This window comes from Nuphar pumila, chromosome 10, assembly GCF_984573655.1.
Source record: "Nuphar pumila chromosome 10, dmNupPumi1.hap1.1, whole genome shotgun sequence".
Classification (NCBI taxonomy): domain Eukaryota; kingdom Viridiplantae; phylum Streptophyta; class Magnoliopsida; order Nymphaeales; family Nymphaeaceae; genus Nuphar; species Nuphar pumila.
Genome location: NC_143258.1, coordinates 52,185,322 through 52,210,946, shown reverse-complemented (window position 1 = coordinate 52,210,946; position 25,625 = coordinate 52,185,322). Strand labels below are relative to the sequence as shown.

The following is a 25,625-nucleotide window of genomic DNA, read 5'->3' as shown; positions in this document are numbered from 1 at the left end:
TTACAACTCCAACTCTATTTCTTGGGATTCAAATTTTGTTTATATATCAGCTAGATTCTTCAGATCCACTATAGAAAGTTCATCCAATCTCCTGACTACCAAATCAGCTGCACCTAGTTCATACATTGGGTGTTTACTAGCAACAGCTATGCATTTCACCTTATCATCATGCACAACTTCAATGGTTGAATTTGAGTTTCCAAAGAAGATACATCTCTCAGGTATTAAATTAAGGAGTTGTGAAGCATAAATGAACATCTCTGGATCAGGTTTGCCTCTATGTACATCATCAGCAACAACAACAACGCTAAAAAAAAAACTTGCAATATTGACAGCTCTCAGTGCCGTTTCTAAATGGTTCCTAGGCCGTGTAGACACTAGAGCCATGGGTATCTTATATTTTATCAAGTTCAGTGCAAATTCCCGTGATCCAGATCGAACCCTGTAAAAACCATCGTGCAGGCTTTGATAGATATCTACCTTCCTCAACCCCATTCTTCTCATTTCAGCAGGATCTCTTGACCAGCACAGAACCTCAGAGATTGCTTGTTCATTTTTTATCCCCTCTATTCTTCTCAGAATGAAAGCAGGAGGTGGCAAAATGTATATAGGCTACTAAGATGAGAGGTTTGATCCATGACAAGGACGAACCATCTCATCTGTTTAGCCTGATTGTGAAATCCTACCATCTTTCCATTTCGAAATCCTCTATTATGCTGAAATGAAACCATAGATGGACCTTCATTTTAGGTTGATTCTAGCTAACAAATTACAACAATGGTTTTGATTTAGTAAAATTGAACAAAAGGATGGTAGAATCGTAGCTTTACATTACCTTGTAGAGCCCCTGCACCCAATGAATCTGTAACCAGCGATTAGGGGTCGATCTTCTTTTGTTGGACTGAAGGAAATGGGAAGGAGCCTGCTGAATCCTCTGCACCAAATTACCCTGTAGACAGCAACTGAGGGTCGATTCTCTGTTGTTGGGCTGAAGGAAATGGGGAAAACGCTGGCCGAATCTCCTGCACCAAATGAACCATCACACAACCCACCAAGAGTTGAAGGGCTTGAGGCTTTTCACGCTGGATGGAGGAGACAACATTCAAAGGGGGAAAAACCCCATGACAGAGAAGAGGGCACCTGCAATAAAACCAAAGGGTGAAAAATCAATCGGAGGCCTTCTTTCCATCCGAATCCTCCTTTTTAAAGATTTTTGAGCCCCTTTTCAAAACAAAAATCGTAGCTTTCCTTATGCGGTTCCGTTATAGTTTCTGAAAATTTTGAAACGAAAAATTTAATTGGTTTTGAAAATCCGTCATTTTCAAAAGGGGCGAATCTTATGACTTTCAAAAATTTAGGTTCATTTACCTAAAGTTTAGGTAAAATGAAATGTTTTAGGAAAGCTGGGCCGTGGCACCATCTAAGGCTGCTGTTATAAAAAAAATAAATAAAATAGTAAAACAAAATAAATGAGAGTTTTTTAGGGTGATGCTACCTCAGCCGAATTTAAAAATCATTTTGAAATAAAGTTTATTTTTTTGTTCGGAAAATTTTCCTGCAGGGAGCTCCAGTGGGGTGCCACCTGTGTGTGGGCCCACTAACTATTTTATAAGATAAATAACATTAAAAAATTACAAATAGGAATTTGCAAAATTGGTGCCATCTCCAGGTGGACCCTGCTTGAAAATAAAAAACATACCTGAGAATCTGAGTGTGATACTAGTTCAAGGCGGGTCCCACACCATTTATTTGAAAATAAAAAGTAGAAGAAATAACTTCTTTTTGGAATTTTTATAATACGAGATAAAACTTTGTCTTTTTTCAAGAATTTGGAAGAAAATGGTTTTTCAGGGCAAAAATATGTATAAAGAAAATGCAGAAATTTTGTAAAGAGATCTAAAGTCTTTTTGCAAAAAGTTTTGAGATAAAATCTTCTAAATTTAAAATTGTGTCCTAAAATTTTAAAATCAATATCAAAATATCCAGATTGTTTTCCTGAGAAAAACTTTTGTAATTCAGAGTCCTGGGGGTAAAATGGAAAAGATTGGCAATTTTGAAGACCCAGGATTTTGAAATCAATTTTAAAAAGAGTTAAAATGCGAATCTGGATTGAGGTTTTTGAAATCGAGAGTTATGGACCTCGAAGTGACATGTTGTGCAATGAAATGATATGAAATGCTCATGCAAAGACATGTTTCAAGAAATACTACTCTGAATCAGGAATGGGAAATTCTAGGTTTTTGTCAAGAGTAGAATTTTGAAAGTTTGCAGTTTAAAGGTATTTCTGAGCCTAAATATAGAAATTTTGAGACTTAGGAATGAAATTTTGGGCTTTCTACAAGGTCTAAACTCAGAAATGACCATTTTTCCCTTTAGTGATCTCGAAGAACCAAAATGTGATGATTGGTGGAGATGTCAGGAAGGTGAGTGAAAATATTGGGTGTTAACAGGATCTCAATATGGATTGTCAGGCATGACAATCGAATCTTTCCTGGATCAGCCAGAAATGACTTCCAGCTAAGGACATCTGCTACGACATTTGCCTTTCCAGGGTGATAGGAAAGCGTGAATTCATAGTCTTTGAGGAATTCCAGCCATCGTCGTTGCCGCATATTGAGTTCTTTTTGAGAAAAGAGGTATTTTAGGCTTTTATGGTCCGACATGACCTCAAATTTCTCTCCATACAGGTACTGTCGCAAGATTTTTAGTGCGAACACCACTGTGGCAGTTCAAGATCGTGGGTTGGATAGTTCTTCTCATGAACTCTCAACTGACGAGATGCATAGGCGATTACTTTGCCATGCTGCATCAACACACAACCCAGACCCGTTCCCGAGGCATCGGTATAAGCCATGAAGCCTCCCTGACCAGAAGGTAAGGTAAGGACAGAGGCAATGGTAAGCCTCTGTTTGAGAACCTCAAAACACTCCTTACACTGGTCAATCCATTCGAACTTAACTCCCTTTTTCAACAGTTTTGTCATCGGTACGATGATTCGGGAGAAGTCTTGTATAAACTTTCGATAATATCTGGCAAGTCAAAGGAAGCTACGGACCTCAGTGATATTTTATGGCTGCTTCCAGTCTATCACAGCTTCCACCTTTGTAGGATCTACTGTGATTCCATCTTTGGAGATCACATGGCGAAGGAACATCACTTTGTCTAGCCAGAATTTACATTTTGAAAACTTAGCATAGAGTTGGTTATCCTTAAGGGTTTTCAGGACGATCCTCAAGTGCTCACTGTGTTGTTCCTCATTCTCTGAATATACAAGAATGTCATCGATGAAGACAATGACAAAGCTACCCAAATATGGTCTGAATATTCAGTTCATTAGATCCATAAAGGCAACAGACGCATTAGTGAGTCCGAAGAGCATTACTACAAACTCATAATGGCCATATCTCGTTCTGAAGGCAGTCTTAGGTATATCCTCTTCCTTAACTCTGAGCTGATGGTACCCAGACCTGAGGTCGATCTTGGAGAATACTCTGACAGTTCTGAGTTGATCGAATAAGTCCTCAATCCGAGGCAACGGGTACTTATTTTTCATGGTTGCCTGGTTAAGCATCCGATAATCAATGCATAACTGAAGAGATCCATCCTTCTTCTTTATAAACAGCACCGGGGCTCCCCACGGTGATACACTCGGATGGATGAAGCCTTGTTCCATCAGTTCTTCCAACTGACATTTCAGCTCACTGAGTTCAGCTGGCGCCATTCGATACGGGGCTTTGGATACACTACAACAAAGCAGTAGATTAGCGACGACCACATTCCGTCGCTAATCCGTCGCTAACCATGTTAGCGACGGATTAGCGACAACGCGGCGACAGTATGCTTACGTCGCGAATATTTCGACGCTAACTGGCGACGGAATAATTCCGTCGCCAGGTCCGTCGCTAATTGCGATGGAATAACGAGCGCTATATTCCGTCGCCAATCCGCCGGTACTAAACGGCGACCACGGCTTGGCGACGGATTTAATTCCGTCGCTAAGCCATCGCTAGATTAATATGAATAGCGACGGAATCATCCGTCGCTAATCCGTCGCAAAAACGAAAAAAAATCAAAAAAAATTATTTAAAAATTAATTACCGAGAACTGTACAATTTATATTTCCTGTACAATTTATATTTCTTGTAAATAAAAAACAAACCACACAAAAAAATTCATATAACAAGTATCTATAATAATTAATCGTTCCACCTTAAAACTAAGAAGTTTAATTATTTACAATTCAACAATTACAATTAGGAAAAATAAAAAAAATAGAACTTCTTCAACACAGTCCTCTAATCATCGCCAAGATTTTGTGCGTCTTCTTGTTCATTGTCTTTATCTGTCCCTTCAGCTCCACTACCCTGATTATCGCTAGCAGCCTACACAAGAAAAGAACAGTCAGTATTGATAAACAAAATATAATGAAATAAATTACACACTATATGTGATTCTATCATGTGCTCATGTGTGATCTAAGGCAATAAAAAAACTCTATATGTGATTCTATCATGCTCATATGTGTGCTAAGGCAGTCAAAAAATTGAATATGTGATTATAGCATGTTCATATGTGTTCTAAGGCATATAAAAAAACTCTATATGTGATTCTACCATGCTCAGATGTGCTTTAAGGCAGGCAAAAAACTATATATGTGATTCGATCATGCTCGTATGTGTGCTAAGGCAGTAAAAAAATTGAATATGTGAATATAGCATGCTCATATGTGCTCTAAGGCAGGCAAAGCCAAAAATTTTATATGTGATTCTATCATAAATGATCTATAACATGTTCATATGTGTTCTAAGGCAGTTAAAAAACTCTATATGTTATTATAGCATGCTCATATGTGTGCTAAGGCAGTCAAAAAACAGAATATGTGATTATAAGATGCTCATATGTGTTCTTAGGCAGTCAAAAAACTGAATATGTGATTATAGCATGCTCATATGTGTTCTAATGCAATCAAAAAAACTTTATATGTGATTCTATCATGCTCATATGTGCTCTAAGACAGACAAAAAGTTAAATATATATATATATATATATATATATATATGTGATTCTATCATGCTCATATGTGTGCTAAGGCAGTCAAAAAATTGAATATGTGATTATAGCATGTTCATATGTGTTCTAAGGCATATAAAAAAACTCTATATGTGATTCTACCATGCTCAGATGTGCTTTAAGGCAGGCAAAAAACTATATATGTGATTCGATCATGCTCGTATGTGTGTTAAGGCAGTAAAAAAATTGAATATGTGAATATAGCATGCTCATATGTGCTCTAAGGCAGGCAAAGCAACTTTATATGTGATTCTATCATGCTCATATGTGTGCTAAGGCAGAAAAAAAATTGAATATGTGATTATAGCATGTTCATATGTGTTCTAAGGCATCTAGAAAAACTCTATATGTGATTCTACCATGCTCAGATGTGCTTTAAGACAGTAAAAAAAACTATATATGTGATTATACTTGAGAGGGACCTGGAATCGAAGATCCCCTATCCTGAACAGCGGCCTTGATCTCATTTCGGAGAAAGGGGGCGACGGTGTATTGGAAGTAGTTATTCAGTGATTCATTAATGATCTCGCGTACATCATCACCGGAAAGAATAGTCGGCTGCTTGGAGCTTATGTCGGCGCAAGAAGTCGGTGAGTCGTAACTGGAAGAACCAATAACTGGTGAAGTGTTCATATTACTCCCAAACCCGAACACGCGACCTTTTTTGGGTTCACCTGCTGCAGTCACCCATGCTGTAGGATCAAATGATGGATGCTGAGTAGCATCTTTGCCATATCGCTCTACCATCTGTTGCTCATATGCCTCCTACAAAATAATGTTTAAAGTATTCATTAATAATTAATGATAACATTATGATAACTTGCATATATATTGCAATGATTATTAATAGAATTAACACATACCGTTGTCGTTCTCGCCTTCTCTGATACGAAGACTCCCGTGGTCTTCCGTTTATGTGTTTCTACAAACACATCCTTATATGGTACACTGCCTCCTTTTTCTGCTTCTTGCGAAGTTAAATGACAAAAGATTTAGTACACAAGTTTGCAACAATACTTATAAAATTAATATTATATATTGATGAGTTACCATTTTCTTTAGGTGGCTCCCAAATGTCTTAGATCCACCTGTGTGTAGATGGGCTTCGGGCATCTTCGATCGATTTTGTGAAGCCTTCGCAGAGCGATTTTTAAATGCATCTCCCGCCCACTTATCGCACATTTCATCCCAGTAATCTCTCCTGATAGTAATAGGACCATGGCCCTTCCACAGTAATGGATCATTTACTACGCCAGATGCTTTTTTTGCTGCAGTCTTCATAGTGTGCAGCATGTCTGCAAATCGATTGGCAGCCACCTTCTGCCACACCTTCCTTGCATCATTTTCTTCCACCGTAGTTGCAAAGCGATTCGAAGCCTACAAATATTTTCAGAAAGTTAGTAGACATTGCTTAAATAAATTAAATATGAAACACATTAACTATGAGGAACAACTGTATACCATGAATGAGGACCACAATCTGTCTAACACCTCCTTTGGGTACTCTTTCCATTGAGCAACTGGTCCTGGTAGATGTTGAAGAAGTGAATTCCTAATCTCCCGTACTACTTCTTGTGGCTCAAACCTCGTGCTGCACATGAATTGTTACACAGTAAATATCAATATAAAATATTTAAAAGATATGCAATAATTGAAAACAAAATACTTACGGTCGATTATCGATATACACTATTCGAATGAGTCTTCTTGTGCCAGCCTGAGAAGACCCTGTTTCCTGTGTTGGCTGTTGACTTGTGCGATCAACTGGTGTAGGTGGGTCGTGTACAGGCGCAACATCATCTGTAAAAAAATACATTAGAAATTCTCAGAATGTGCATTTGAACTAATCAAGCATCTAATTAGTTATATGATATACCTATCACAGGAGCCCGTGAAGATGAAGGTTGAGCCTGACTACTACTGGATGAGCGACCACTATAACCTCCACGAACCATATTCAAACAAATAACATATGTCATACAATACATTCAAATAATTCACATCAAGTATTACAATGCATTCAAGTCATTCACATCAAGCATTGCAATGCATTCAAATAATTCAAATCATTGACATCAAGTATTGCACTAATTCAAATCATTCGTTAATTGCATAAATTATAATACATTCAGATAATTGAAATCATTCACATCAAGTATTACAATGCATTTGAATCATTCGTATCAAGTATTACAATACATTCAAATAAAATTTTTAATCATTCACACCAAGTATTGCAATACAACTCACATCAAGTATTATAATGCATTTAAATAGAGGTTTGTAGTATAAGATTTTGCTCACTAGCTTGAGAATTCTTCTTCGTCACTAGTTTGACTTTCTTCTTCTTCTTCTTCTTCTTCTTCTTCATTGTTTGCCCATCCACTTGGTACATCATTTGGATCACATTCCTCTATGAATGTTTCATCAGCCAATGGAGATATGACATGCATATCATGCGCAACATCGTGACCATAAGCGAAGTCACAGACATCATCTGATTGATAGTAATCACTGTCTTCAGCTAACTCATCTTCCTGTAACTAATCATACTCGGGGTATAGTTTGGATTTCACCTTGCAAACTGCCCACCATTCATTTCTATCTGACTTTTTTATACTCGGATATGAAGTATAATAAACTTGTTGAGCTTGCGAGGCTAATATGAATGGTTCATATGTTCCAAACCTGGATTTATGATTCACCTCCACAATGCCTGAAGCTTTGTCGAGTCTTGTTGCAGTTGGATCAAACCAATGACACTTGAATACCGTAACCCTGTTATTCATGCCTAAGTAAGTCAACTCCATTATTTCCTCTATAACACCGTAGTAATCATGTTCATTTTCACCGTAGCTGCTACCCTTGACACACACGCCACTATTTATCATTGATTTGTTTATACCGTAGTCTTTTGTATGGAATCGATAACCATTTACGATATACCCGTTGTTTGTAGCATTGCACAACTTTGGTCGGACTATTTTCTAAATCACATATTCCTTGATCTTTAACATCACCATTGCGAACCTACGCACAAACATAAACAATGATTGTGATCACGATCAATTAAGTAACTTAGTGTTGTTTATAAGTACAAAATTTATGTTAGCTTCTTTACCAACTGTTTCAACCACTCCACAAACTTAGTTTCACGTTCTTTTTATACTTCTGCATCAGTGAGATGTGAAACTTCGTTTCGCAACTCTAGATCAAATCGTCTGCAAACCACAAATACTTATATTACCGAGTCATGTATCCACATATAGAACATACTAGGATTTATAATTGAGTTGCATATACATATACTTACTCGATGTATGGGTTGATTGCTGAGCAATTAAAAAGAATATAGATGTGTGCTGCATCTTGCTCTCGATCTGTCAATAGCCTTGATTGGCAACTACCAAATGCATGCCCAAGTGGTTGAAATATCGACAGCTTGTCAGCTATAGTTACTTGTTCTCCATCATCGTTACGGGGCGGGCATGTGTAACGTGTTGAAATATGAGGTTCGAAGTACATAGATGAGAAATTTGAAATCTCTTCTAAAGTGTACGCCTCACAAATAGAGCCTTCTACTCTTGCTTTATTACGAACCTTTTTTTTTTAGGTCGAACATGCATCTGACAAGAATATACATTTCAAATTTTAAATATCTGTCATTAAAGAGACAAATATAAAAAAACATATACCTTTCAAATGGGTACATCCATCGATATTGCACAGGGCCACCAACCCTTAGTTCATATGGCAAATGTTTCATAACATCGAAAAATGCTGGCGGAAATATCTTTTCTAACAGACAAACAGTGGTGATGACAGAGTCCTCGAGATTCTTTACATCTGATACAATGACCTCCGATGCGCACAATTTTTTGAAAAATCCGCTCAACTCAGACAATACCCCCCATATAGGTTTGTCTAACATATCATGGAATGCTAGGGGTATCAATCGTTGCATAAAGATATGACAATCATGGCTCTTCAACCCATATAACTGTCCATCGTCAATCTTCACAGCCCGAGCAATGTTAGAGACATATCTATCTGGAAATCTCAGTTGTCTCAACCATTGACATACATGTTTTATTTGATCAGGTCCGAGCACGTACTTCGCCTTTGGTTTCAGTACTTTGCCATTATACTCTTTGAGTTCCAATTCTGGTCTTTTACATATTAATTTTAAATCCATACGGGCCTTCGGATTATCCTTCGTTTTTCCTTTAATATTCATTACTGTATTGAACACATTATCAAACACATTTTTCTCTACATGCATCACATCCAAATTATGTCGTATCAATAGGGTCGGCCAATACGGTAGTTCCCAAAAAATAGATTTTTTCGTCCAATTGTGTTCCTTCCCAAATCCACAGAAGGGTGTAGGACTGCGGGCATCTGTTAATACATCTGGAAAGTATCGCAATCTTCTTAAAATCTCTATGCCAGACAATCTTGAGGATGGACCTTCCATTTCAGTTGTGCCTACTGTAAATGCATTCTTTTGACGTCGGAACGGATGATCACTGGGTAGAAATCGACGATGGCAATCAAACCAGCAAGGCTTCCTTCCATGCCTCAATCTAAAAGCTTTGGAATCCTCCATGCAGTACGAACAAGCCAACCTCCCATGTGTGCTCCAACCAGATAACATACCATATGCAGGGAAGTCACTGATTGTCCATAGAACAGCGGCCTTCGTGTTGAAATTTTGTTTTTTGTGGGCATCATACGTGGTAACACCATCATCCCACAGTACTTTTAATTCATCAATCAATGGCCTTAGATATACATAAAGATTTTGGCCAGGTGAGGTCGGACCAGGGATCAACAGAGACAAGAAAAGATTCGGACGTTTCATACACAAGCTTGGTGGAAGGTTGTATGGAGTTACAAATACTGGCCAGCATGAGTATGGAGTTGATCTACCCCCAAATGGACTAAATCCATCTGTACATAGACCGAGTCTAACATTTCGCACTTCCATTGCGAAGTTCTGATGAGTACGATCAAAGTGCTTCCAAGCTTCAGCGTCAACAGGATGCGTGATCTTGTTTTCATCGTGTCGAACTTTATTTGCATGTCATCTCATGTGTTTAGCTGTCTTTGAAGACATATACAATCGCTGCAATCTAGGAGTGATAGGAAAGTAGCGGAGCGACTTGTATGAAACTTCCTTTGATCTCGTGCTACCATTGCCTCTTGTCTTTGGCTTGAACCGAGGATGCCCACATGACGGGCATGATATGTCGTTTTCCTGCTCCTTGAAATACAACATGCAGTGATTTGGACAAGCATCAATCTTTTTGTAACCCATACCTAGAGCGTTGACCATAACTTTCGCACGATAGAAATTTTGTGACAATTTCTCATCTTTAGGCAACATACTCTTCACAATCATGCACAAACGGTCAAAACATGATTGACTCAAATTATACTCGGACTTCAAATTCATTAGTTGAAGAACTGCAGACAAGATAGTGTGACTCTCACAACCGTTCCAAAGTGGCTCATCAGCATCTTTAAGTAAATCATAAAATCTACTAGCTGCATCATTTGGTGATTCTTCATCTACGACAGTTCTTACATCACTAGAACTCATAGCAGAACCCAGTTCTGTTCCTGCAGCATCAAATATCAAATTCGTATATGGATTATCGTGCACCACATTCACCCGTGCATCAAAATCGTTTCTAAATTCTTCTCCATGAAACGTCCATTTCTGATAATCACTCACAAAACCCTTCCTGTATAGGTGATGTCTAATGCCATGAGGTTCTACAAATCAATTATTCTTACAAATCTTGCAGGGACACCTAATCCGACCTGTGGGATCTACCGTACTGACACTCGCCGTTGCAAATTCAATAAAACTATCGACACCATCCATATATTCATGCGATAACTCATTGTCCACTATCCTACGGTACATCCATTCACGGTTTGCAGTCATTCTGTCGTATGATGTTACGAATAGTATCCTAACGAATTAAGAAAAAAACAATCAGAATGCTACGATGAAGAAAATATCAAATTTATCATACAATATACTATGTCAAACAATAACAAGAATTTTGATGCATGCATTGATAACTTAATATTTTCATGTGCAAACTATTAATGACACGATACAATCATTTGAAGCATGCTTTTATTATAAAATTTCACATGGAAGTCAAAATCAAATTGAAAGTAACTACATGCAAGCATGGATACAATTACATCAAACATTGCAATACATCATAATCATTCATATCAAATAAATGGCAAACATGTACCTGCAGCAAACACACTTCAATATCTCACTAACTACTACCATGCTTAGCATGGACTCCGTACTCCAAAAATAAGAACACTTCCATATTTCTACATTAAAATCATGCTCAGCATGATCTCTGAACTCCAACAAAGCAGTCCTAGATATCAACAACTAAGTGAGTGTGTGAACAATAAAGTGCTGCATTCAATAAATTAAATAACATGTGATACGTTTGCATCACTTACTCACCACGGGTATTTACCCGATTTGCATTGTTTTTGTCATTTACTTACCACAGGTGGCCGAGCACGAGTTGGTTCCGTTGAAAAATCTGCACAAAAACAAAACAAATTAAGTAACAAACTAACTAATCATGAAACAAGATGAAACACTAACTAAAAAAATTAAAACAAATTAAAACAAATTAAAACAACTCTAACTAATTGAAAGAAGAGAAGAAAAATAGTATATATGTTAAGCCAAATCTAACTAGAAGATGCTAATTTAACAAACCAGCTATAACATGTTGAACCAGTTGACTAACATAAAGTCATAGACAATTTCTAATCTGAACTACTTAGCAAAGGAATAGTAAATCAATCAATTAGTTTACTAGAAAAGATGTGAACTCCGTTTAACCACCACTATCATAAAGAATTCAAATAGCCCTAATCTAACTAACTGATTGTGAGAACATTAAATACCAATCTATCTAAGAAAAATATAATTATAAAAGACTAATAGATTGAAATACTCTAACTAACCAGATTTCAAGAAAACAAATTGAAGTAAAACTAACTACCAGTAGACATTAACAAACTAACAAATTGATAAAAATTTATGAACTACTCTAACTAGAACAAACTAACAAATTGATAAAAATTTATGAAATACTCTAACTAACCACAGTTGATTAAATCTCAACCTAGCCAGTTGATTTCGATTTGAAATTTTTTTTATAATTAAATTTTTTTTTGAATTTTAAATCTCAACCTAGCCAGTTAAACCACCTGCCTTTTCGGCAGGGAAGGGGGTTAAACCCTCTGCCGGAAAGGCAGTTCCGGCATGGGGGGTTGACCCCCTGCCGTGCCTTTACGGCAGGGGGGGTCGACCCCCTGCGTTTCCGGCAGGGGGTCGACCCCCCCTGGCGGAAAGCACGGGGAGCGGCGGCTGGCGAGGTCGCCGGTGGCCGGCGCAGTCGACATCAGAGAGGGGGAGACCTGGAGCGAAGCTCGGGGGCCACTGGATCGTCGGAACTCAGAGCGGAGGCGAAGAGGTGGCTGCAGGGAGGATCGTCGGTCGTCGGCGGCTGAGGACGCCGGTTGCGAGTCGCTGGCGAAGGGGAGACAACACCTCCTGGCAGCAGCCACAGGGAGGAACAGCAGGGAGGAGGAAGAGGTCGGCGGCGGGTCGCCGGTGCTCGGGGTCCCTGGCGCAGCCGCTAGCCAAGCAGAGAGGTCGGCAGCGAGGATCGTCGACGAGGCAGCGACGACCGGACGGTGGCGAGAGCCGACGGGCGGCGGGAGGGAGAGGGCGGCGGGCAGGAGCAATACAGTTAGGGATTTAGGGAAAAGAGAAACAGGAAAAAGAGAAAGAGGGATGGGATTAGAGATTTACGCGACATTTAGCGACGGCTTAGCGACGGAATGTTTCCGTCGCTAAGCCGTCGCTAAATCAAAATACAAAAAATGCGACGGAATATATTCTGTCGCTACGCCGTCGCTAATTAGCGACGGATTAGCGATGACAGAGTTCCCTCTCTAAATCCATCGCTAAAATGGTGTTCTTGTAATAAAAAGTAGCGACAAAAAATTTAGTCGCTAATCCGTCGCTAAGTAGCGACAGATTAGCGATAAAATTTGTTTCCTCGCTAATCCGTCGCGAATTAGCGACAGATTCTATCTCTAGCTAATCTGTCGCTAATTAGCGACGGATTTTTTCCGTCGCTAATTAACAATTTTCTTGTAGTGATATCGGCATTGTTCCGGGTAAGAATTGAATTATAAATTCAACCTCACGAAGTGATGGAAGTCCTGGTAACTTCTCAGAAAATACATCATGAAACTCCTGCACCACTTCCAAACTCTCAAGGGGCTGGTCGTTGGATTTTTCCATCGAAAGACTCAACAAGAAGGCCACACAACCCTTGCTAAGGTATTTTTGTATCTTAAGTGCTGATATGAGCCTTTTTTGTGGAACTGGTTTGGATAACCGATATTTCATTTTAGGCAATCCGGGTCAAGATAGAATCACCCTGCCCTCGCGGCACAGAATCTTGGCATTATTCTGAGCCAACCAATTCATTCCTAGAATGACATCGTACTGTATCATATCGATCAGGATGGCGTCAGTAGGCAAGTGTTGCCCTGCTATCTCAATATCCAAGTTTTTCACACACCGGATACATTTGGTGCGTGAACCCAACGGGTTATACACTTCGATTATTTTATCAACCGGTTGCACCAAGGCATGGAGTTGTTCGGTGAAATCATCGGAGATAAAGGTATGAGTAGCACCACAATCAAACAAGACGTAAGCTGCATGTCCATTAACAGGTACGGTGCTTTCAATCAGATCACCATTTTCGACTTGTTCAGTCATTACAACATATACATGACCTACAGCAAGGCTTTGTTCTACTCTAGGCGGGGGTCGTTGGAATTGCGAACGTTGTGGTGCTTGTCGAAAGGGTCCGGCAGATCTGACACTACTCCTCTGTTCATCCGCAGCCTTTTTGGTGCAATCCCTTATAAAGTGGCCCATCTTGCCACAATAAAGGCAACCACCAATGTCACGAGGACATGGCTTCCCAGGGTAGTTCACACGACATTTCGGGCAGATGAAACTGGACTGCTCACCGTTTAGAGTCGCGTTCTGTCTTGGCCTCATGACTTGTTGAGTATTGTTCCCACCTTGGAACTTCTTCTTTTGAAAGGGTTGTCGTGAACCCTGACCACTTGGGAATGTCCTCTTACGATTCCCACCATTTACTATGGGCTTTTTTGCTAGGATCACTTTAGATCGCGCCTAATCCTCTTGGATTTTTGAAGTTGCTGCTACTGCAGCCTGAAAAGTTGAAGGCATGCTCGTTATCACTCGAGATCGTAGCCCTTCGCGCAAACCATTCACATATTTGTCATCTTTTTCTTGGTCTGTTTCAAACAATCGAGAGCAGTAACGCTCTAGATTCTAAAATTTGGTGGTATAGTCCATCAGACTCATACCGCCCTACTCCAACTCCAGAAATTTCATTTTCTTTTTGTTTCTGGAGTGCAACGGAAAGTAGTTATCCATGAAAGTTCTCCAAAAGTCAGTCCAAGGAATGACTTCGGCTTGTGCGAAGTGGATAAGCTTAGTGGTATCCCACCACTTCCGTGCATTATCTTTCAATCGGTACGTGCCAAAATTGGTCTTTTTCTCCTCTGGTACTCCCAATACCAGAAAGACATGCTCGGTCTCTTCGATCCAACTCTCTGCTAGTTCTGGATCAGCTTTACCGACGAAAACTGACGGATCCAGTTTGAGGAACTTCTCATAGGTTATTCCTCCCAGGTTCTTGTTGCGAGGTGTGACTGGTTCTTGTCTCGTTTCATGGATGGTTGTAACCAGGTTGTTGAGCATCTCGAGCGAGAATCCTTGCGTATGAGACTCCTCGCTCGACATGATTCTCCTCGTGGTAGGAGTCATTTCTCTATTCACACACAAGCACTTGTTTTTAGTTTCTTGATATATATGATGAAGTAAAAGCGTTATTTACTTATATACATTCATTTAGACAAGCATCGCCTTAAACAAAATGTCATGCCGTACTGGCAGACTTAGGCGTTGAGAAAGTATATACATGAGTCTATTGACTCCAAAACATTACCAGCCTCTACTAAGAATTGGGTTTCTTTCTTTATCCAAACAACCTGAAGTATCATTTGCTTTCACATTGTCTTGGTGCAAGCACAGCTAGTTTTGGCTTCAGCGGCACTTCTGCACTCTCAAGCGAATCTTGTGGGTAGATCAGTGATGCCGGTCCACTTGTCCACTCAGTGGCATCATGGCTCGGGGAATTCGAGACCATAACGGGATGATAGAGGTTGTATCCCTCTCCCTGGACATTCAGGCTCGGCGTTTGTGAAGTCGCTCTGTTCTCCCATATAATGGCACTATGATTCGAAGAATCCGAAATCATAATGGGGTTATAGAAGGAGTTATTACATCCCTCATCCCGACTGTGCAAGCTAGGCGTATATGATGCCTGTTGATAGCCTTGCGTCTGACCGAATCCCTTAAGGAAGTTCAAGTCAAATTCTACCAGATGTGGTAGTTCATCTGAAGTTGTTGGGGTATGGCTACTCCCTCTACTAGAGTAATGTGGTCCACTAACACGCGAGGTCTCGTCCTTAAGACCAAGCGATCCCCGCCGACCTATATCGGCGGTATATTTCATTTGGTATTCGTTGGCAGAATGCCCCTCTTCGCCACAAAGCTGGCAGTCTTTGACCTCATATGGGCATACCCACACATCGTGCACGATCCCACAACGATAGTAGTACCCTCGTGAGTCATGAGTTGCCATCTATACAAAGATGCACCTAGATCAGAACAAAAGTATAAAACGTATACTTACAGTGTGATATCGTGAACATGACGGATCTTGAACCAAGTTTCTCAGACACATGCTATGATACCAATTCTGTAACGCCCCGAATTTTCAAAACCATGCTAAGTTAAAATTTTCATGAATTTCTTTTTTTTTTCTTTGCAGCGGAACTTAGAAAAACTTTTAGCAGCGGATTCAGATTATAATGAGTCGTCGGTTTTAGAAAACTCCGAGCACGTTGCAGGTATGTGGCCAAGCAACTCATTGACCACCGAAGTGTTCCATTTTATAAAAAACCACATGTTTATTACAACATCATTGCTTGGAAAAGCAGTATAGGTTCAATAAAAGGAAGCAATACAACTCTATCTAGAGAAACCCTGGAACTTGATGCCGCCTTGCTCTGCATATCGCAACGCAGGTCCAATATCTGAAATCCCTATCAAACGGAGTCAGAACTATTGATGGTCTGGTAAGCAAGCAATCACGTATCCATTCAACTCAAGTAAATGCGTAGACCACTCAGGGTCACAGTTCGTAATATGATGCTCAAGCCTTCATGACTTAACGTATATCGCTAGAGCCTCCTCAGGGCTATGAGTTGAACATCTGCTCAAGTCTTCATGACTTAGCGCAAGCCTCTTCAGGGTTGTAATTTGAATAACCGCTTAAGTCTCCACGACTTAGCTTTGACTTCTTCCGGGTCTCAAAGGGATGTCTAGCTCAAGTCTTCATACTTGACATATCCGTATCCCACGCATCTAAAGACAGCTCCTCGAGCTTCACTTAGTCGTATGGATACAACAGGGGTCTTTGCCCTGTCGGTCCAGTCGTATACCGATCATGACACCTTCACAAAGGTTATGCAGGACTCACTCAACATGTCCATCCACTCATACATTCAAGCATCACTGAACGTAAGCTAATGCATTGTTTCGATATTTAACCTCTTCCACCCTTGGTACGCATGCGAAGCAATTGTCCAAGCATCAACTCAATGTTCTGGGGGGTGATTATTCTATGTATTTTAGATACCCCAGAGGCCTGTTGACCCTATCTATAGTAAGGCAGTGTGTTTCAACTGAGAGAACCCTACTAGGCCCATATTCGGATGCATCCTCTACTTGCAATATTTGGGTTCAATCCTTAGATCTTAAGGATAACCACGACCCCAAAACCCATGAGTGACTGAGGCCATCGTGGACTCTATCAGGTCCAAAGTCAAATACGTGTCACTCAAGGCTGTACCATCACTATCATTCCACAGTGAGCATAATTCCTAAAGGGGTCTGCCAGTCTTACAATTACTTGGACAGATATTTGCATGCCATTTAGGCAGCCCGTGCCTCAGCACTATGAGAGTATGTACCCGACCCCATTCAGTCCACCCCAACACAGTCATTAACTGAGGGGGTACCCCTAACACGATTTTCAACAGCGGGGTATGTGCGACCTTAAGTCTTATTCATATGCATGCAGAACACCGCTCTTGGCACTATGGCCACCACGAGCATCACACCTCTTTTGAGTGGAAACAACACCCTCTTGCTCTTCGGCCCTTATGAGTCTAGTTGTGTAACCGTTCTCAATGAGCATGCATATGACTCGATCTAAATAGATCAACTGCTCGGCGTATTTTTACGCAACGAGTCCAAACCTGGTTAAGTTGCAACCTCTACTCTGGCTCAGCGGCCCTTACGAGCAAGGTGCCCTCGCAGGCACAGTGATACGAGCGGTTCTGGCATCGTTCCATCAACAAACATGATTATATTGTTCAACTGGTTTCAGCAACTCTTCTGCCAACCATTTCGTCAGCACCTCCCCTGCTCTATCGGCAACAGTGCGACGAACCCTTCTACGTTGTAGAAGGCATTCCATGAACCGGGTAGCACTATGCTGTATGACAGAGTATCCTGCTACGTTCTTTCTGAGCTATTCTTAGGTTCCTTAGAAATTTCAGTAGCACTTCCTCTCTTTAACGGAAAAAGCGTGCATTTCTTTTATCCATTTCAGCGACATCTCCCCTCTTTGGCGGGAAATCACTACGCTTAACTCGGGAAATGGATGTGCACCGTTGTGCATACCTTGCATCCATCAAGGTTGCAGAAACCCTAGACCATAGCCCGGCCATACATAATTGACTTAGTCTTTATGTAAAGAGCATTTTGCCAAAAAGCGAAGCCTTTCCAATAGGGGCTTCATTCGTCAAGCAAAATCTTGAACGAGGAGCGATAAGGGAATCACATTGGCGATTTGGAGTGGATCTCCATTTGAACGCTCATTTTACATGCCATATATGTATAAGCAGAAGCTTGTGCTTTATACAGCAGCGGCGTAAAGAAATGCATATACTATTGTTCGGGGTGTTTAACTGAATGAAATATTCTACATATATATTTGCAGAAAGCAGAAGCCTTTGTATCTTTCAACACGATGGTGTAAGTAAATGCATAATCGAAAATTACAGAAAGCATGAGCCTTGGCATCATACGACGCGACGACAAAGGTAAATTATATAGCTTGTGTGATATAAGATGCGTCAGCAGAATAAACAGATATACACCTAAATCTGCATCCAACAATAGTTACGAGGCGAGCGGGTGAACACCGAAGTGTTCTGAAGGGCTCAACCAAGAACTAAGGTGAGATACCATTTTTAAAATGCATATACTACATATTTGAACATATATATCCGACGATAGTTACGAGGCGAGCAGGTGAACACCGAAGTGTCCAAAAGGAGCTCAACCAAGAACTAAAGCAAGATACTACTTCAGAAAGTATATGCTATATACAAACAATCAAATACTTGAGAGATATAGATTAATGAAGCGAACTTACTTCGATTTGAGGAAGAAACGACTCTGGAATGCTTCGAACGAGGTTCGACTTAAAAAAGGATCAACTCCGAACTTCAGACAAAAAAGGACTTTGACTTTGACTTCAAACCTAACTAGGTTCAAGTCAAGTCAACTGGGTTTGAACTAGGTCAGGTAGGTTCAGACCTAGGTCAGGTGGGTTAGGACCAGATTAGGCAGGCTAAGACCAGATCAAGCAGGCTCAGACCAACTAGGCTAGGTAGGGGAGGTTTCAGAGAGAGAGAGCTTAGAGAGAGAAGGGGGGTTGGCAATTTTTAGAGAGAGAGGGCACCCCTATTTATAAGAAGTGAAACTTTGGCCCCAAATTTCACTTTTACCTTTTTACCCCTTGTTTTTTTTCAGAAATTCCTTCCATGGAAGGTGCTGGAAGATGCTGGAAAGTGTTGTAAGGTGTTGGAAGGCTCTGAAATATTCTAGAATATTCTAGAATATTTTCTGAGAAATATTTTTGTGGGTCCCACCAACATTTCTGTGGGTCCCGCAAAAAATTTGGGTTTTTGGTGATTTTTTCTGAAAAATTCTGAGTACGCCATTCTCTTCGTATTGACGTAACTAAGAAAGTTGGCTCGAGAAAATCTTTTGATTTCGTTCAGGTAGGAAGTTATGGCTTCCAGAGTGTTTGAGCATATATTCGCAAAGCGATGAATATCTTAAGTATAACTGGCTCGCAGGAATTGATTTGTTTCGCATTCTGAGAAAAAAATGCTATTTTGACCAGTAAATGCCTCATGAATTTTATTTAGATATTTTCTGAAAAATCGCGGGTCTTACAATAGTATATGCATTTTCTTATGCCGCCGCTGTATAAAGCACAGACTTCTGCTTATACTACATATATGGTGCGTAAATGAGCGTTCAAATGGAGATCAACTCCAAATCGCTAATGTGATTCCCTTACCGCTCCTCGTTCAAGATTCTGCTTGATAAATGAAGCCCCTATTGGAAATGCTTCACTTTTTGGCAAAATGCACTTTACGTAAAGACTAAGTCAATTACATATGGCCTAACTATGGCCCAAGGTTCCTACAACCTTGATGGATGCAAGGTACGCACAACGGTGCACATCCATTTCCCGAGTTAAGCGTAGCGATTTTCTGCCAAAGAGGGGAGATGCCGCAGAAATAGATAAAAGAAATACACGCTTTCTCTATTAAAGAGTGGAAGTGTTGCTGAAATTTTTGAAGAAGCTAAAAATAGCTCAGAAGGAATGTAGCAGGATACTCTCTCATATATCAGAGTGCTACCCAGTTCATGGAATGCCTTCTACAATGTATAAAGGTTTGTCGCACCACTGTCGATAGAGCAAGGGAGGTGTTGACGAAATGGTTGGCAGAAGAGCTGTCGGAACCAGTTGAACGACATAATGATGTCCGTTGATGGAACAATGACAGAACGGCTCGTATCCCTGTGTCTGTGAGGGCACCTTGCTCTTAAGGGCTGCTGAGCCAGAGTAGAGGTTGCGCCTTAACCAGGTTTATACTCGTTGCATAAAAATACGCCGAGTAGCCGATCTATTTAGATCGAGTCATATGCATGCTTATTGAGAACGGTTACGCAACCAGACTTGTAAGGGTCAAAGAGCCCGAGTGTGTTATTTCCACCCAAAAGAGGTTTGATGCTCGTGGTGGCCGTAGTGCCAAGAGCGGTGTTCTGCATGCATATGAATAAGACTTAAGGTAGCACTTGCCCCGTGGTTGAAAATTATGTTAGGGGTATCCCCTCGGTTAATAACTGTGTTGGGGCGGAATGAATGGGGTCGGGTACATACTCTCGTAGTGCTGAGGCACAGGCTGCCTAAATGACATGCAAATATTTGTCCAAGTAATTGTAAGACTGGCAGACCCCTTCAGGAATTATGCTCACTGTGGAATGACAGTGATGGTACAACCATGAGTGACACGTATTTTACTTTGGACTTGATAAAGTTCACGATGTCCTCAGTCACTCATGGGTTTTGGGGTCGTGGTTATCCTTAAGATCTAAGGATTGAACCCAACTACTGCAAATAGAGGATGCATCCGAATATGGGCCTAGTACGGTTCTCACAGTTGAAACACATTGCCCTACTATGAATAGGGTCAACAGGCCTCTGGAGTATCTAAAATACATAAAATAATCAACCCCCAGAACGTCGAGTTGATGCCCGGACAATGCTTCGCCCGCATACCAAGGGTGGAAGAGGTTAATTATCGAAACAATGCATTAGCTCTAGGTTCAGCGATACTTGAATGTATGAGTGTATGGACTTTGTTAAGTCAGTCCTGCATAACCTTTGTGAAAGTGTCATGATCCGTATACGACTGGACCGACTGGGCAAAGACCCATGTTGTATCTGCACGGCTAAGCGAAGCTCGAGGAGCTGTCCTTAGATGCGTGGGATACGAATGTGTCAAGTATGAAGACTTGAGCTAAACATCCCTTTGAGACCTGGAAGAGGTCAAGGCTAATTCGTGGAGACTTGAGCAGATGTTCAACTCATATCCCTGAGGAGGCTCTTGCGATATACGCTAAGTCTTGGAGGCTTGAGCGTCATTATTATGAATTGTGACCCTGAGTGGTCATCATATGTACTTGAGTTGAATGGGCATATGATTGCTGATTTCGGGTGTTGGACTTGCATTGCGATATGCGGAGCAAGGCAGCATTGAGTTCCAAGGTTTCTCTAGAAAAAAGTTGTACTGCTTCCTTTTATTGAACCTACACTACTTTTCCAAGCAGTAGTGTTGTAATAAACAAGTGGTTTTCGATAAAATGGAACACTTTGGTGGTCAATGAGTTGCATGGCCACATACCTGCAACGTGCTCAGAGTTTTCTAAACATGACAACTCATTATCGTCTGATTCCGCTGCTAAAAGCTTTTCTAAGTTCCGCTGCAAAGAAAAAAAAACGAAATTCATGAAAATTTTAACTTAGCTTTGTTTTGGAAACCTGGGGCGTTACAAGAATGATCTTTAAGAATGTGCCATAGCTATGATCAGTATTAATTCGCTTATGGCTTTTCAACATCATTGAATTTTACCTTCGCTGGTCATATCGAAGATTTTTCTTTATCCTCTTGGTTGACCAACAAAAAAAACTTGAATTCAGTTCTTATTTCGCAAAAGTCTTTGATCTTTTGAAAATAATACTAAAGGTAGTTTGAGGAAATTCTTTTATATGATGAAAGCTTTGAGATCAACAATGACTTTTGATAGCAAATTGGCAAAATATTCTTGAAATCCTTGATGAATGTAATCACTTGATAGTCGATTGACACGTCCGTGACAAAATTCTCCTCTTTTTTTCCCCAAAAGAGAGACTGAGGCTTATCCCTTACTTGAATGGGAAGTTGGAAGTACTTCTCTCTTCCCCAAAGAGGAGGTGTTTGCAAAACAGAACTTTCGAAGAGAAATTAAGTTTTCGTCAAAACTCCCTATCTCTAGGCTTCTCTTATGGAAAGGCGGCCAAAAAATGAAGTTGAGAAAGTATCACAGAGGAATAAGTCCATCACACTCTCCCTAGAAGAGGGTCCTCTGGAAAGGGGTTGGCCAAAGATAAGAAAAACGGGGCCACAAAAAGAAACAAGCTTTCGTCGAAGGTCTCCTTGGAAAAAGGGTTCTTTTGTATAAAGTTGGTTGTTGTTTTGCAAACTGTTCGCAAAGAAAATGAGTCCCTTCAAACTCTTCGTGGAAGAGGGTTCTTGCAAACGAAAGATGGTTGCATGCGAAAGGAACAAGCTCCCTCAAACTCTCCTTGAATTGGGTCTTTCGCAAGAGAACAAGATTGATTTTTGACAGAATGATAACCCAAAGGTTGAATTTGAGAATTTAGAGCTTGAATTGTGATGAACGGTTAGTACTAAGACTGAAACTGGAGGGCTAACTCGATCAGTCAGCCAGACACTAGCACAAGCACTAGATGTACCAGCACGAGCACTGGATTTGAAGATGTACCAGTATGAGCACTGGTTTTCGAAAACACACCAGTACGAGCACTGAGTTTCGAAAAAATGCCACAGTACGTGTAACGCCCCGGATTTCCAAAACAAAGCTAAGTTAAAATTTTCATGAATTTCTTTTTTTTTTTCTTTGCAGCGGAATTTAGAAAAGCTTTTAGCAGCGGAATCAGACGATAATGAGTCGTCAGTTTTAGAAAACTCCGAGCACGTTGCAGGTATGTGGCCAAACAACTCATTGACCACCAAAGTGTTCCATTTATCGAAAACCACTTGTTTATTACAACACCACTGCTTAGAAAAGCAATGTAGGTTCAATAAAAAGAAAGCAGTACAACTCTGTCTAGAGAAACTTTGGAACTCGATGCCGCCTTGCTCCGCATATCGCCACGCAGGTACAACACCTAAAATCCCCATGAAACGGGGTCAGAACCACACTATGGTCTGGTAAGCATGCAGTCATACATCCATTCAACTCAAGTACGATAATGACCACTCAGGGTCGCAATGCGCAATAACGACGCTCAAGCCTCCAAGACTTAGCGTATATCACAAGAGCCTCCGTAGGGCTATGAGTTGAACATCCGCTCGAGTCCTCATGACTTAGAGCAAGCCTTTTCAGGGCTGTGATTTGAATAGCCGCTTAAGTCTCCACGACTTAGCCATGACCTCTTCCGGGTCTCAAAGTGATGTCTAGCTCAAGTCTTCATACTTGGCACATCCGTATCCCACGCATCTAAGGACAACTCCTCGAGCTTCGCTTAGTCGTGCGGATACAACACGGGTCTTTGCCCAGTCGGTCCAGTAGTATACCGAACATGACACCTTCACAAAGGTTATGCAGGACTGACTCAACACGTCATCCACTCATACATTCAAAGCATCGCTGTACCTAGAACTAATGCATTGTTTGATAATTAACCGCTCCCGCCTTTGGTACGCAGGTAGAGCTATTGTCCGGGCATCAACGCGACGTTCTGGGGGTTGATTATTCTATGTATTTTAGATACTCCAGAGGCCTGTTGACCCTATCCATAGTAGGGCAGTGTGTTTCAACTGGGAGAATCCTACTAGGCCCATATTCGGATGCATCGTCTACTTGCAGTAGTTGGGTTCAATCCTTAGATCTTAAGGATAACCACGACCCCAAAACCCATGAGTGACTGAGGCCATCGTGGACTCTATCAGGTCCAAAGTAAAATACATGTCACTCAAGGCTGTACCATCACTGTCATTCCACAGTGAGCATAATTCCTGAAGGGGTCTGCCAGTCTTACAATTACTTGGACAGAATCTGCATGCCATTTAGGCAGCCCGTGCTTTCAGCACTACGGGAGTATGTACCCGACCCCATTCAGTCTTCCCCAACACAGTCATTACTGAGGGGGTACCCCTAACACGATCTTCAACCGCGGGGTATGTGCGACCTTAAGTCTTATTCATATGCATGCAGAACACCGCTCTTTGGCACTTCGGCCACCACGAGCATCACACCTCTTTGGGTGGAAACAACACACTCTGGCTCTTCGGCCCTTACGAGTCTGGTTGTGTAACCGTTCTCAATGAGCATGCATATGACTCAATCTAAATAGATCGGCTACTCGGCGTATTTTTACGCAACGAGTCCAACCTAGCCAAGGCACAACCTCTACTCCGGCTCAGCGGCCCTTACGAGCAAGGTGCCCTTGCAGACACAGGGATACGAGCCGATCTGACATCGTTCCATCAACGGACATCATTATGCCGTTCCATTGGTTCCGGCAGCTCTTCTGCCAACCATTTCGTCAGCACCTCCCCTGCTCTACCGGCAGTGGTGCGACGAACCCTTCTACGTTGTAGAGGGCAAACCATGAACTGGGTAGCACTCTGCTATATGTCAGAGTATCTTGCTACGTTCTTTCTGAGCTATTCTTAGCTTCTTTAGAAATTTCAGCAGCACTTCCTCTCTTTTACGGAGAAAGCGTGCGTTTCTTTTATCCATTTCAGCGGTATCTCCACTCTTTGGTAGGAAATCGCCACGCTTAATTCGGGAAATGGATGCGCACCGTTGTGCGTACTTTGCATCCATCAAGGTTGCAGGAACCCTGGGCCATAGCCAGGCCATACGTATTTGACTTAGTCTTTACGTAAAGAGCATTTTGCCAAAAAGCGAAGCCTTTCCAATAGGGGCTTCATTCGTCAAGCAGAATCTTGAACGAGGAGCGGTCAAGGAATCGCATGGGCGATTTGGAGTTGATCTCCATTTGAACGCTCATTTATGCGCTATATATGTAGTATAAGCAGAAGCCTGTGCTTTATACAGCGGCGGCGTAAAGAAATGCATATACTATTGTTCAGGGTGTGTAACTGAACGAAATATTCTACATATATAACAAAGCAGAAGCCTTGGCATCGTTCGACGCGACGGCGTAAGTAAATACATTGCAGAAAGCAGAAGCCTTGGCATCGTTCGACGCGACGGCGTAAGTAAATGCATAATCGTAAGTGCAGTAATCGGAAGTGCAGAAAACAGGGAGCCTTGGCATCATACGACGCGACGGCAAAGGTAAATTACATAGCCTGTGCGATATAAGACGCGTCGGCAGAATCAGCAGATATACACCTAGATCTGTATCCAACGATAGTTACGAGGCGAGCGAGTGAACACCGAAGTGTCCTAGAGGGCTCAACCAAGAACTAGGGTGAGATACTATTTTTGAAGAACGCATATACTGCGCATTCGAACATATATATTCGACGATAGTTACGAGGCGAGCGCGTGAACACCGAAGCGTCCTAGAGGGCTCAACCAAGAACTAAAGCAAGATACTACTTCAGAAAGTATATTCTATATACAAACAATCAAATACTTGAGAGAGATGGATCAACGAAGCGAACTTACTTCAAAT

At 41.1% G+C, this 25,625-nt stretch overlaps 1 pseudogene; it reads right to left on the bottom strand.

The window, feature by feature from the left end:
* LOC149826809 (5-amino-6-(5-phospho-D-ribitylamino)uracil phosphatase, chloroplastic pseudogene) lies at positions 1–15,019 on the bottom strand (annotated as a pseudogene).
* Positions 15,020–25,625: the final 10,606 nt, after the last annotated feature.